The sequence below is a fragment of the Opisthocomus hoazin genome, chromosome 7 (assembly GCF_030867145.1).
Source record: "Opisthocomus hoazin isolate bOpiHoa1 chromosome 7, bOpiHoa1.hap1, whole genome shotgun sequence".
Classification (NCBI taxonomy): domain Eukaryota; kingdom Metazoa; phylum Chordata; class Aves; order Opisthocomiformes; family Opisthocomidae; genus Opisthocomus; species Opisthocomus hoazin.
The window spans coordinates 25,422,757-25,437,952 of record NC_134420.1 but is presented as its reverse complement, the minus strand read 5'-3'; the positions used below and the strand labels follow the sequence as shown (position 1 = coordinate 25,437,952).

General features: G+C 39.8%; 1 long non-coding RNA gene across 3 annotated transcripts in view; it reads left to right on the top strand.

Annotated features, from left to right (window-relative positions):
* Positions 1-4,448: 4,448 nt before the first annotated feature.
* The window catches only part of LOC142361964 (uncharacterized), a 251,588-nt gene continuing 240,840 nt past the window's right edge, over positions 4,449-15,196 (top strand). For 2 of the 3 annotated variants that reach the window (XR_012764551.1, XR_012764553.1), the window contains exon 1: positions 4,449-4,527. This is a non-coding gene — a long non-coding RNA (uncharacterized LOC142361964). Of the gene's footprint in view, positions 4,528-5,631; positions 5,697-15,196 lie in introns of those variants that run through there. The other variant, XR_012764552.1, reaches the window with a different exon arrangement.

Sequence of the window (15,196 nt, the reverse complement as noted above, 5' to 3'; positions counted from 1 at the left end):
GAATATTACCCAGCTTTCTTGGGCCCCTTTTGCCTCCAGGGCTTTGTGCCATGGTACTCTACCCAGGAGATCCCTGAAGAGGCCAAAGTCTGGTCTTCTGAAGTCCAGGGCAGTGAGCTTGCTGTGCGCCCTCCTCGGTGCCCTAAGGATCTTGAAGTCCACCATTTTCTTGTCACTGCAGCCAAGGCTGCCTTTGAGCTTCACATCCCCCACCAGCCCCTCCTTGTGGTTGAGAACAGGGTCCAGCATAGCACAAAACATAATTTGTGAGTCTAGTAACACTTACATTTGACCTGTTCATTCCATTTGTTCATTTGCAAGAAATCATACAAATTTGATTTCCAAATGAACAGAATGGAGTGAACAATAGCAAATCAGGCTGCAACTTTCTTACTTTCAAAATATGTGTGGTGTGGGCACATTAACCTTTACCTCTGCCATACAGACTGAAAGCTTAATTTTCAGCTTAGGTAACCTTGTACACTTGTTATAGCAGGTTTGTGTGGATAAGGGAGTAATTTACATATGTTAGAAAGCCCAATTTTAGTATAACTCATGAAGGTCAGGATAAGAGAAGTTCATCCAGTACATTGTGATGATCCTTGTTTAAGTTAAGCTAGCAATTGTCACTTTACAAACTGTGAACAAGGCCTCCATCTTGTGAAACAAATCTCAGCTTGATGATCCTTGCTGATCTATACACAATCCTGGAATACATTTTCACTTTTTAACACAAGTTATGTGTGTCCTGGCTTCAGCTGGAATAGAGTTTACTTTCCTCCCAGTAGCTGCTGTGTTTTGGATTTAGTACAAGAAGAATGTTGATAACACTGATGTCTTCAGTTGTTGCTATGAAATCAAGGACTTTTTTCCAGTGTCTCATGTTCAGTCAGGGAGCAGGTGTGCAGGAGCTGGGAGGGAGCATAGCCAGACAGATAGCCCAAGCTGGTCAGTGGAAATATTCCATACCATAGAAGTCATGCTCAGTTTATGAGGGGGGTTGGGCAGGAGGCTTTTTGGCTCTTTTTTTGCCTGGGAGTTCAAACTTTTTTTCCTGGACTTCAGTCTTTTTCGTGAGTTTGGCATTCCATGATCACTGCTTGAGGGCTGACTATGAATCAGTGGTGACAAAAATTGTATCGTGTATATAGTTTGTTTGGCATATTCATTATTATCATTGTTGTTGTCATTATTATTATTAGTGTTATTATTAGTAATAGTATTTACATTCTTGCCTTATTAAACTGTCTTTATCTCAACCCATGAGTTTACCCTTTTGCCCATTTCTCCTCAGCATCCCACTGAGGAGGAGGAGGAGGGGTGTGCAAGCAGCTGTCTAGTGCTTTGTTGCCAGCTGCTGGGTTAAACTGTGACAGTGGAGTTTGTTTATTAGGAATATTTCACAAAGCACTTATAGAACCTTTACAAGTGGAGCTTGAAGGGTGCTGTACCTTTATGAGCATATAGTTAAAATGAAACATGAAGTGTTTCAGCATAGCATGGTATAGTGCCATTCAGGGATAACCAAATTAGTTTTAAATAAAGCTATCGTCTAAGACACAGTGTAAAAATATTATCATTGCGTTTGATCAGCTGACATATCGAGATTGATTAAATGGTTTCCTTGTGGTCACCTGATCCCTGCCTAAACAAAGCAGAACTAATTCTTGGCTTGTTATAAGAACAGTCAGTCCTTAACAACAGTGTACATATTTTTAAAATCTCAAAAATATATTACAGAATAAATCAAAACCATTTCATCTATTGCATTCATCTGTGCCCACTAAAAATGAAGTCTTCTTATGGCACCTTATGCTTGAAAATACAGAAAAGTTGGACTGCGGCCTGGATATTTAAGAATGTGCTTCATTCTTTTTCTGCTCAAACCCAAATAGATCATCAAGTGATTTACAAAGCTGAATATTCTTATTCCTGATTTTTTACTGAAAGTGATAGAGAAACTGAGGCCTAGAAACGTTGAAGTGACATTGCAAAAATTGAAAGAGCTTATGACCTTGCTAGTCAGTCATGGAAAAAGAATAGAAGCCAAGGTCACTGGCACCCAGAAATGGCCGTTAGGCCATGCCTGGCAGCAAGGCTTGCAGTAGAATAAAACCATTCTTCATATGCCTTTAAAGCATGTATTTCAAAGCCCGTGGTGTTATGGAATCACTGAATACGGAATTAACAGTACGGAGAGAAAGCAAAATATAAGGTCATGTAGTCTGTCCTCCAGCTAGCATGGAATTTTTAAATTTTTCAGCATTTTGTCAAGTGTGACATTAATTTTTCATCTCAGATAGCAAACATATGAAATAATCAGGGCGAAGATACCATGTTTGTGATGTAAATGCACCACACAAATACAGTGCCTTTTTGACACTACAGTTCGGAAAGAAGTAAGATTCGTATAGTGACCTCCTTTATCAATCACGAAATACTGTCCTCTCTGGCTATAGTTAATAGTTGGCAGATGGACTGAAATTCCAAATACTTCACACTAGATATTGGAAGTTGCTGTTAACTTTGCTGAATTCTGTCTTATTTTTGTTTTTACAGTTCACAGATGCACTTTCTGTTAGGTCCCCAGAGCCTGGCTTTTATCCCTTCCTGTTGAAAACAACAATAGCAAAATAAATAAATAAATCATCATATTCTGATGTGTGGTTTGAGTAATAACTTTTTCCTTCTGAATACCTTTAAATTAATTTGCATCTTCAGTGGTATCCAAGGACAGTTTTTCTGCCTCTCTCCCACCACAACAATTCTGACAGCCTAGGAGGAAAGAAAGCTCAGATTTTAGCACAGTAATTTGAAGTGTTAGTTAGGGAATACTTCAGTGACCTTGAAATCCTTGTTTCTCATGCATTGTGTGTTGGGATAGTTGCAAACTAACCCTATGGTAGAATAAGGGGTAAGGTCAGAAAAGGGAGAAAATAATCTCACAGTATAGTCATAATTAATTATAAGTGTGGCTTACATTTGCTTAAAGAAATATGTCAGTGATAACATCATCCTTCAACAGTGAAGACATGTGAGCGGGAAGGTTGCCATGTGATGCTGCAACACCTAGCATGCCTTCCCTGCCTACTTCTGACAAGGTAGTCAAAGGACTCCTTGAGATGTAGATAAGAAGGCAGCAACTCTCCTTCCTTTCCTTCGTGTTTCTGTGAGACTGAGCTTAGACATTTTGTTCTTTAAAGTCTTAAGGGTTTTGAATCCCAGTGAGAGAATACTTCTCTCAGACTTTCAGATAGGGACTGCAGATGGTGATCTCCATAGGGCCATTAAAGTTATGTGCCTGAAATTGCCACCTGTTCTTGTTCAACTATGTTTTTGCAATAATTTGTTGTGAAGCTTGCTAAACAATGCATGGAAAGTTACATTTCTAAGACAAAAATTAAAAGAATAGAATATTTAAAACTAGAGTAGAAGCAACTCTCAAAAATTGAACATGGAAATACTGAAGAGTGGGAATATAGTTAAAGCTGAAGTTCTTCAAAAGGAACTTAAAATCTCAGATTAATAAAATAATCAGACCAGAGTCTTCTGGTCTATCCACCTGAACTTCTCTTGTCTAAGTGGCTTATGAAGGAGCTTCTGAACCACTCCAGTCTATACCAGTTTATTAAATTAAACCACATTTGGTACTGTTTTACTGTGATTCAATAATCTGTGAGTGGCCAAGCCAGGAACTACTTCACAAGCCATTCAGATACCTCCTTGTGTGGACCACAGCTTCCAGAAAAGAAACAAGTAGCTCGGGCTGGTAACTGCTTCTGGTGTCTTACTCTAATAACAAAAAAACAATAAACTATTTTACCTGGGTCTGTGTTGTCAAACACTACATACTTTTGAGATGTTCTCTATGCAACTCTGCTTTCAGCCCAGCCAAAACACACTTCTTAATGTTTGGTAGTAATTCACGTAGATAAGTCCCTGATTAGTGTGCTGGCTGTGTCTGCAGTTCTTGGGTTTTGTACCAGTGAATGACATAGGCAGCCCGCATATTTAACTTTGGTCAAGAATTTTAAACCCCATAAACACTAGATTACCATTGTTATTCAAGGCTGATCTACTGTCTAGCTTTGTAGTGTTATCAGAGATGATATTAAAATTAGACCTGGAGCCAAGAAGTTTGGTTGACTTACAAGTTTCAAAGGGAGCTCCAATACCTCATATGAGAGGAACTGGAACAACAGAAATGGAGTAATTCTTGCTGCAGAAGAATTTCTCAAATCATTGTACCAGGTACATTTCGACTTCCTGCCTTAGCATTTGTAAAACATCCTCAGAGGCATGTTGACTTTTGATAGTGCCTAGCTGTTGAAGTATGTTAAATTTAGGCATTTCTTTGCTGAGTATTTCACAACAGGTGCTGTAGAATAATTTTTATTGTGAGACTTCTCACACATGTTATTTAAAAAATGACAGGCTATGCTTGCAGAGCTCCTTATCTAAGATGCAGATACACAGCCCTGGCTTTAACACAGAACTCTTAAAAAGGACCTAACATGGAAAATACAGGTAATAATAGTACTTTTTACTGTCTACATGAATGTATTATTGAGGTCAGTTTGAAATCAGAGTGATGTTATTGGTCAGCTTTCTTTGTGGACAAGTTCTGATTTTGTCAGAGCTAGAAGAGATTTCACCTTTGTGTAAAATTTAATGGGCACCTGTAGTTAGCTCTAGCAGCATTCAAAATTGGTGCCTTGTGTTTATGTTATTTTCGAACTATTTTAACATCATCTGCTCTCAGTGTTTAAATTAGTAGGTAAGGACTTTGATTCAGTGAAAGTTTGTCATGTTCTGGAGATGCGGCTTTTCCCTCGGTTCTGCATTTTTCCATTGTTTATGGTTTACAACATGCGGATTTTCTTTGTTCTGCATTTATTGCTTAAAACAAAGAATTAAATTGTACATTTCTAGCCACTCATCAAACAGAAGCAAGTGTCTTCTCAAAGTCTAGAAGCAATTGAGTTGTGCTGATTTTAAGATAAAATTATCTGTAAGAAAGTATTTCTTTTGAAGAACTATAGCTTCTTTCTTAAGAAACCTTCCAGGAACTTTAAATGTGAGTTACATTGACAGAATAGACTTAGTTCAGTTTTGCTTTCAGATGACGGTCTCTAATTCAAAGTGTGAACTCTTGAGAAATTTTCCTTTTTGCCACATTAGTGAATAACTGAATGGAACAGAAGGAAAATGGTGATGCATCACTGCAGGTTGATACACCACAAAATATGATTTATTAAATTATCTTGACAACTGAACTAAAGTTTTAACTATTTATGATAATGCCTTCATAGCATAGTAATAAATATTTTATAGTGTATTTTATGAAAATAACAAAGCCTTATAAATTCTGCACTGCACACAATAAAACACGGCAGCATGCTGCTAGAAAACCTTTGCCAAGAAGCAGGGAACATGGAGATAGTTCGTGTGTAAATCATAAAGCTTGCAGATTATTAAAATGCAACCTTTTCTATGTAATTTTTGAGGAAATAATAGCACTGTGAAGTTCAGTAGCAGAGTCAGATCACATTTCTATCCTTTTTAAAAGCATGGTTGTTTAAATGAAGAGTAAAATGCTTCTGGCTTATAATGGAATACAATTTTTACCTTCAGCTCTGTTTCAGATTTTCTACATCCAGACTGAAATTGTGACAATTGCTTCTGCACAACTCCAGGTATATTAATGTCTCTAAATAGTCTCTGTTATATGTTTGTAATCAGAGAAATGTAATGTAAGGGCTTGCCAGAAGAGCTTTAAATTAAGGACCTTAACTAAGCAAGGTAGTCACTTGACATACATTTATTCTCAGGTGCGCATGAGATTTGCTTATAATTTCAAGATTTTCTCCTAATAAAGATGAAAACCTGGAGGCTAGATAAATACTAGCACTCTGTAGCCTAACTCTTTTGAATATTACCTCTGGTTATTTTCCCAGAGTTGGATTTTATAAACAAAAATATCAGGAATATGTCCAAATTACTTTTACAGACTTATTTTTTTCCTTTATCTGTGTGAACCAATATTTTTTACCAAGTGAAGCACAAATGAAGTAATGAAAATATCTTACTTCTTGTGTCACTGCAGTGGCAGTTACAGCAGGCAGACTGCTAGGGAAAGAGAGCTAAACAGTCTTTAGGAAACAAAATTTTTGTGGAAAAAGAAATCTTTATGTGACTGATTTTTCAAGACAAAATGGAGCAAAAATTTAGGTAATAAATGATTAATATAAAAAGTAATTTTAGAAAATGTGATAACCATGGTCAACATACTTTTTAGAAAATCCAGACTGCTCTAAAATATATAAACAATTGAATTTGTGAAAGAAGGTTGTCATCATATGTCTTTCCTCCAACTTCCCAATTAGTTCTACTATTCAAGGTATGTGTATTTCAAAGCCTCTGTTTAGAGCTTGTCTGTATTCCTCAAAACTGCAAATTTGAGTGGTGTAGGAAAGTAGAATTTAATCTTGGTAATTTTCAAACACAGCTGTTGGTTATTGTGATTAAATATCACAATACATTTTTTTGACATATATGAAACTGTGAATACAGTCTTACTATAAAAATAATTTAGGGCTGGATAATAAGAGAGCAGAACCTCTGAATTGTTTTCTATGGATGTTTATGTTGATAAAATGAAGATTGTAGCCACAATCTTTGCTTCACTATCATGCAGTTCAAGCAACTTCTAATATCTGAGTCTCCCAGAGAACAAGTGCATCAGCAGGCTTAGTAATTATACTTTAATTTATTTTGGTATATTTCAGAAAGTCCATTATCTTCAAGTTTCTGTAGCAAGCAGTTGATACAACATAGCACAGCTGGTACCTCTCATGATGAATACTGTGGCTTAGGTTAAACACTTCCCATATTTTTTTCTTCTTTTTTCCTACTTTATTTCCTGGTATTAAGTAGGTCCAAACAGGAGTTTATAGTACAAATTAAATCAATTTCACACGTAGAAGAGATTTCCAAACAACTGTAACCATTTATTTCTGACTTTCCATTTAGTGGAAATGAAATTGTGTAGCTTGCTTTTTTCATTTTTTACAGCATGCTGGGAAGCCCAGCTCTGGCAGCCTCTGTGAGGGATTCCTTTTTTTTTTTTTTTTCCCCAGCAGAGCCTTTCTTAATCCAACTTCATTTTACATTGGGAAATTCTTTTTAGATTCTGTCTTCAAGTGTGTGCATTGGCTTGGCCTCCTGTTTCTTCAGCACAGAATTATTGCTCTTCCATTTCTAACATGTAGATTATTTGCCATTTCCTTACTTTTTTTCAATTTTCTCTGTCCTTCCTGTTGATATAGCCTTATTTCATTAGGGGTAAATAAATATACATTAGCTGTTATGAAGTCTCTTGTGTTTTTCTAAACAATATAAATAAACCTAAATATTACATCTGAATTCTCACTAAAAACTCCTATTTGCATCAGTATACATGACTTGGATTAACATTGCATTTCTTGCTAGAACTAAGGAAGCAATAGATCTACTACATGTAAAACCTCCACCTGCAAGTTGGAGGAAATGGGCTGCCTTAGAAAAACAATATTGCAGAATGAAAGGAAGTAACCAGTAAGGTGCCATGTTTCTTTCCTTCTTTGAGAATTGTCAAAAAAGATTAAAAAAAAAGATCCAAACCACCATCATATTTAAACTACTCCCTAAAGTATTCCCAAAAGTAAAATGTCAGACTGATTTGTCCTGCTTTACTCGGGGAATAAGCGGATTTATCAGCCTAAACAGGTCCTAAGAAAAACTATAGTTCATGGTATACAGTGAAAGGACTGGTAATTTTCCTCTCCAGAGTATCAGCTTGGTGTGAAAGGTGAGAACTGTGGCATAGGAGCAAAAAGAAAGAGTAACCTTAATAGCTATGTGCGCAAGGATCGAATATGCTTCCAGAAGCAAAGCTGGAAGGGTCTCCTTATAAATAAATTTTCTGCTCTGGGCATACTGCGTCACTGGTGTGCATATAAAGCCAGCATCACCTCTCCATACTGTGAATATTCCGAGCATCCTAAGGATCTTCATTCAGCAATAGTAACCCAAGCTGTAATTTCCTCTCCTGAAATGTGTTTATTCTTTCTAGTGGAAAAGAAAAACTAGCAGAAAAGACAATACTAGAGAAAAAAATGTCATATTTGTACCAGCTGCCGCCTCCCCCCCCCGTATTTGTATTTCAGTGTAATCTTAAATCATCAAAATAAGAACAGTAGGTATGATCTCTCTTCAGCTGAATTTTCCTTACTCTGTCACGGTTAGGGAGAGAAAGTGCACAGAAGAATTTTCTCCTGGCGCTCTGGATGAAATCACAAAGAGCAATGACCTCCAGCATTTCTCTTTTTTTTTTTTCTAACAGCATAGCAACTCATCAGCTATTTGTTTGACTAGAAACTCTATTTTCTCTCCTCAATGAAACAAATGACCCTCCCAATTATTTTTGAAGTTTCTGATTTAGACCCATTATCACCTGGTGTAGCCAGAAGCCAAGAAAACACTCTGGGTGGACGGTGTCAGAGCCATTAGTCAATGAAAAAAGACACTATGGAAAAGTTCCAGGTATATAGTGCAAAGTTCTAGCTCTAACTTCTAAATTCTGTGTCTAAAAAATCTATTTCATATGTGAAATTTCCACTTTTTTGTAATAAAATGTGATAATGGCAATGTTATGTGCATGCCTGGCTTGCTGAGACAGGCCAGAGAACGTAAATGCAGCTGGCTTTCCAGTTTGTCCATTCATTCTCCTAGCTTCCCTAGCATTCCAAAGTGAATTATTTCTGCTGACACTAATAAGAATATTTCTTTGTTTTCATTGGAGGAGGAACTGCACTACTACTGAGGGAATAATTTGGATTATTCCTCTAATTATCTAGATATATTTAAGGTTTAAAGGATGTAATCCAGAACATAAATCTAGTCGAAGGTGGACCATAACAGTAAATGGCAGTATCAGGGAAAGGCCTATTCTTTTACAATCAGAGCAGGAGGCTTTTTGCAGCAGAAAAAGTATAAGGTGAGAAATGTGACAACAGATCTGGTCATATGTTGAGCAGTGCTTTGAATTGCGACCTAAATGTGTTTAAAGGTGATTCAGTCATTCCTAATCTGGTCCTTTCATTTTCTACTAGAAAAGACTCAACCAACCTTGTGTGCTTTCATAAACATGTAGTCAGCTGTTTTTTTTTGTTGGAAGACCTCAGAAGAAAGGCCTAATGGCTGTTATTTGTGTGTAGCTAAAGTCTTTAGCTGACAGGAATTTGATGGATACTGTAGGTATGTAACAGAGTGCTTCAACACTCCTGACAGTCATTATTTGTAATACAGACTAAGGAAAATGTGACAAATAATAGATGCCTAGAGATTGAATACAGCTGAAAAATAGGTAGTCGATAACATCATTGTGTGTCTGCCATATGTGGGAAAGCTTATGAGGAAAGCAGCTGTAAATATATTCTGTACCCAACAGTGCTCTAAGTAACCTGTTGCTCTACAAGATACTATGAACAGGGTCAAGGACCACTTTCAGGGAACCTGGCTCTATTACTGGCTATCCTGCTAAGTGTCTTACATCATTATTATCACTTCTCACTCTTGTCTACATTTTTATTTAGATCAGAAGCTTTTAAAGAAATAACTGGCTGCCCTCATTTGCGTGTACTGGGGACAGTGCAATAGCTTCTTGGTCTTCTCTGGGGTCTTTTGGCAACTACTGTCAGATAAATAATAAATACCAATCTTTACACGAAGCAGAGGTAAATATGTAGATGCACCTTTTGCATCTAGAAACTCACAGCCCTCCTAGCTAAGGATCTTGCACAGAGAAATTAAAGAACCTGGAGGGTGGTTTGAGGATAACCTTCATGAGTGGGAGAGAAAATACTGCATGCAGATTTGACAGCCACAGCCTTGACATTGTAACAACCTGCTTTTTAAGTGGGTAAACAAGAAAGGAAAAGTACTGTACAAAAAATTTTTTAATAGTTTCCTATTTTTTATGTGTTTAAAGACGTAAGTTTTTGTTCTCAATACTTGTCAATATTTCTTTGAGAGTATGAAAAGCACCATGACTTCATTGTACCATCCTTTACTTTACAATAGCTACATTTCTCTGCCTCGTGAGAAGAAATAATGCAATATAACCAAAAGGAGCCAGTGCTGAGTATAGTCATTCAAAAAGTCTTTTTGACACAATGACCCACGAGGTCATGTCAGAGAGAGCATAGTGGAACATGTTCTTCTTCAGTGTTCATTTTCTTGTGTGTTTTCAAAAATTTATTTTAAGTGCAAAGAGTTTAGATCTCATCTTTTGGGAGCCCAAGTCATTTTCAAAACTGTCCATAGCACATGTAGTTTTCAGAGGCAAAAATTCTGAGTGGTTTTCTTCTGCAATTCACATTAAAAACAGTAAAAAAATGAAGTCTCTGCAGGATAGAAATGCTTTCTTGTATTCGCTTCCCCCATGCCTTTTTTCCCCAGTAGGACATGTACTGCTCTTCTTCGCTGCTCACTGACACTTCCAGCAAAACCATGAATTCCAGACATGGGAAAGGAAATGTTCAGGAATCTCTAGATATCATATTCAGACCATGCTGGTTTCCTAGTAGTCTGGATACTATAAATCACTGCTCAAAGAGTAACTAGGTCTTCCTCTAATGCTAGCTATGAGATGAAGATTTGGCTCAATTTAGCTGTGCAGTGAAGAGCCTGATCTGAAAATGTACGGATTTTTAAATTGTGGCAGTACAGTATTTTAACATTTGCTACAATGCTGTTACTTTTTTTTATCATTCCATCACATTCTAAAGGAAATTTAGCGACAAAGCTTATATAGTGTCTTCATGATTTTTCCTATAGTAATTCATGTGTATTGAACACTAAATTCACTTGATCTTTTCAAATGTCCCATTATCAATTGCTTCCATTCACACTCTACATAAAAAATTACTGGAGTAAAAGCATTTTGCTTGCTGCCACAATTTACTGTCTGTTGATAAAAAGTAAAGGTTGAAGTTAGGAAGAAAAGCCCTCCAGGACTTTTATGCTTCTTTCACCGTTTCCATAATCTCATTAAGAATCATTTGCCAAGAACAAATCACTAGAAATGAAGTAGTCTCTTAAAAAAATAAAATACAAATAATCTTGAATGATGAAAAGTTTTTGAATATTTACGAACTATAAGCACAGACCTATAGAAGAAAATGTGATGAATATCCGTGATCATTTGAGCTGTGCAACTACCATGGAATTCTTTGGTGTAATACTTTAGGGAATGAAAACAGTAGTGAAAGGAGGGAAATATGTAAGAAGTGGAACAAATGTACTCTGAATTGCTGAAGGGAGGTCTTTTAAGGAAGAACATCTCTTATTCATGATAACTCCAGAAGAATGAAGTGGTGTCTATAAAAAAGCTGTGAGAACTGCATCAAGTGTGATACTAAAGGACAGAAAAACCCTGTAATAAAGTGCTGTAATGAACTTAGTGAAAGGAATATGGATTTCATGTAATCTAATATATTTCTAAACTTCAAACTTCTTAGAGGGTAAAAATTGATTAAAAATAGAGATTCTGCCTCAGTTGTGCAAAATATAGTTTTGTTCTTTTCTATAGATTTTCAAGCAAAATATGAGGAATATTCTAAACTTTGAATAAGAATGAAACAAACATTTGTTCTTACTCTTTTTGACATGACAGCTGTTTGCTCTCTGTTCATGTTATTAGCCTGGAAGACGAGGAAGAGAAGAGGAAAGATAGTTTAACAATCAGCTTACCTTAAGTACTAGAATACTCTTAACTTTTGAGAGAATCAATTGGCCATGAAAAGACTAATTGCACTGAACGACTTATACTACTTTGGAATGACAGTTATGTAAGAGTCACTAAGGCTCTTCCAAAAAACTGCGAAACAGGTCTTGAAATATCAGCAGCTGAAATTTTACATGCACTTGATGAGCTTGAGCTTGCACTGGTGTAACGCAAGTGAAGTATTTAGCTCAGAATTCTGTGTATAGCTGTGGGAATATGTCTTGAAGGTGACTTTTGGATCAGTGAGGTCTTGTCTTTTGCTAGCCTATGTTTCTTTACCTTTGTTTAATCCATTTTTTAGAGCAGTAATCCATTTTTTTTGAAATTGCAAGGAGTTTAACCCTCAGAAAGCAGAATCTCCAGGCCTTCCTAATAATCCTTCTTTCCGTTATACTCTTTGCACGTCACTGATGATATTTCTGTCTTCCAACTACACAGAAGCCTAACCCAATCAGAAAACAACAGTCTACCTTGCCTGCAGTGTCTTTTGCTATTAACTACAGTCTGCCACCACTACAATCACTAATCTCCAGTTTCCAACAATTACCACTCAACCCCCCCAATATTATCTCATTGTTTTGGTTTCGGCTGCCGCCGGCAACAAAAGCGCCACGCGGCCGCCCCTCCCCCCGCCGGCGTGCGGAGGAGAATGGAAAGAAAGAGGCAGAAACTGGTGGGTCGGGATAAGGGCAGTTTAACAGAACAGCAAACAGAGGGAAAACAGGAACAACAACGATACAAATAAGGAGAAAACGCAACCACGAACCGTACAACAGCCGCTCTCCCGAAACCGGACCGGCGCTGCGCCCGCCCAAGCCGCGAGTGCCTTCCCGCCGCACCGCCCCCCCCACCGGAACCCAGCGTGACGTCACATGGTATGGAATACCCGGCTCTGTATGGCCAGGTGGGGTCAGCCCCCACCCCCCGGGCTGTGCCCCTTCCTGGAGTCCGGTGAAAATTAACCCTGTTCTGGCCAAACCCAGGACATTATCCACCCCTTATTCCATACCGTCTACGTCATGCCCAGGTCCCCCATTGTCTAGTTGATCACCACCACTTCTCCTGTCTCCAGATATCATTCCCTTAGTCTATGGATCAACACTCTAAAGTGTCCGTTGAGTTCATTTAATCCATGACTTCGGGCTCCATCTGTCGTTACGGTCTTCCGTGGCAGGGGAGGTGATGTGTGGTGATGGGCGGTCACTTGCTGCATCCGGAGCTCACGGCTGATGTATCTGGTGCAGCCCGTGCCCACAGTCTGCAGGACATGTTGATCTTGATGAAGTTGCTGGATGCCAGTTGTTGAAAACCAGGTCCAGTTCCATCATTGCTGTGCTCTGCTAGGTTTTCATCGAGAAAAGTCCATCCTTCTTTAATCTGGACGATTCTTACTATGCTACTACTGGTACAAAATATAACAATTATAACAGTGATAACAGACAGTGACAGGGTTATTTAACAATTAACTTTATACAATTTATTTATGGACTATTCTCGCCCAAAATTAAATCCCCATGAGGTACACATCGGACTTCCCCATCCTTCCGCATTACCCACCAGGTACACCCAGGTCCTTGAGCAAAAGCAATCCCGCGGACGGGCTTGCCTTTGCCCGAGGCAGGACTAACCCAAACCGTCTTCCCTAACATGTTCCGCATGTGCACTACAGGGACTTTATCCCCTTCTACGGGGCGCTGAGGTTTTGACTGGGCAGGACCAGCCCGGTTGGTGGACCCTCTGGTGTTAACCAACCAGGTGGCCTTTGCTAAATGGGTGTCCCAATTTTTGAAAGTCCCACCCCCCATTGCCCTCAAAGTGGTTTTTAGCAGCCCATTGTAACGTTCGATCTTTCCAGAGGCTGGTGCATGGTAGGGGATGTGATACACCCACTCAATACCGTGTTCTTTGGCCCAGGTGTCTATGAGGCTGTTGCGAAAGTGAGTCCCGTTGTCCGACTCGATTCTTTCGGGAGTGCCATGTCGCCACAGGACTTGTTTTTCCAGGCCCAGGATGGTATTCCGGGCGGTGGCATGGGGCACAGGGTAGGTTTCCAGCCATCCGGTGGTGGCCTCCACCATTGTGAGCACATAGCGCTTGCCTTGGCGGGTTTGTGGCAGTGTGATGTAGTCAATCTGCCAAGCCTCCCCATATTTATATTTTAGCCATCGTCCTCCATACCACTGAGGCTTTACCCGCTTGGCTTGCTTGATTGCAGCGCATGTCTCACATTCATGGATAACCTGTGCAATAGTGTCCATGGTCAAGTCCACCCCTCGGTCACGAGCCCATCGGTATGTCGCGTCTCTTCCTTGGTGGCCCGAGGTGTCATGGGCCCACCGAGCTATAAAGAGTTCACCCTTATGTTGCCAGTCCAGATCCACCTGAGCCACTTCAATCTTAGCAGCCTGATCTACCTGGTGGTTGTTTTGATGTTCTTCAGTGGCCCGACTCTTAGGGACGTGGGCGTCCACGTGACGGACTTTTACAGCCAACTGCTCCAGACGGGCAGCAATATCTTGCGACAATGGGGCAGCCCAGATAGGTTTGCCTCTGCGCTGCCAGTTGTTCTTCTTCCATTGCTGCAGCCACCCCCACAAGGCATTGGCCACCATCCAAGAGTCGGTGTAAAGATAGAGCACTGGCCACTTCTCTCGAATGGCAATGTCTAAAGCCAGCTGGATGGCTTTCACCTCTGCAAACTGGCTGGACTCACCTTCTCCCTCGGCAGTTTCCGCGACTTGTCGTGTAGGGCTCCATACAGCAGCCTTCCACCTCCGCTGCTTCCCCACAATGCGACAGGACCCATCCGTGAACAGGGCATACTGTTTCTTATCTTCTGGCAGCTGGTTATACAGTGGGGCCTCTTCAGCAGGTGTCACCTCCTCCTCTGGCGATGCTCCAAAATCTTTGCCTTCTGGCCAGTCCATGATGACCTCCAGAATTCCTGGGCGACTGGGGTTTCCCATTCGGGCGCGCTGGGTGATCAGAGCGACCCACTTACTCCACGTAGCATCGGTGGCATGATGCGTAGAAGGGACCCTCTCTTTGAACATCCAGCCCAGGACCGGCAATCGTGGAGCTAGGAGGAGCTGTGCTTCAGTGCCGACCACTTCTGAAGCAGCTCGAACGCCTTCATATGCTGCCAGAATCTCTTTTTCAGTGGGAGTATAGCGGGCCTCAGATCCTTTGTATCCCCGGCTCCAGAACCCCAGGGGTCGACCTCGAGTCTCCCCTGGTGCTTTCTGCCAGAGACTCCAGGTTGGGCCATTCTCCCCGGCTGCGGTGTAGAGCACGTTTTTGACATCTTGCCCTGACCGGACTGGACCAAGGGCTACGGCATGAACTATCTCCCGTTTAATTTGTTCAAAT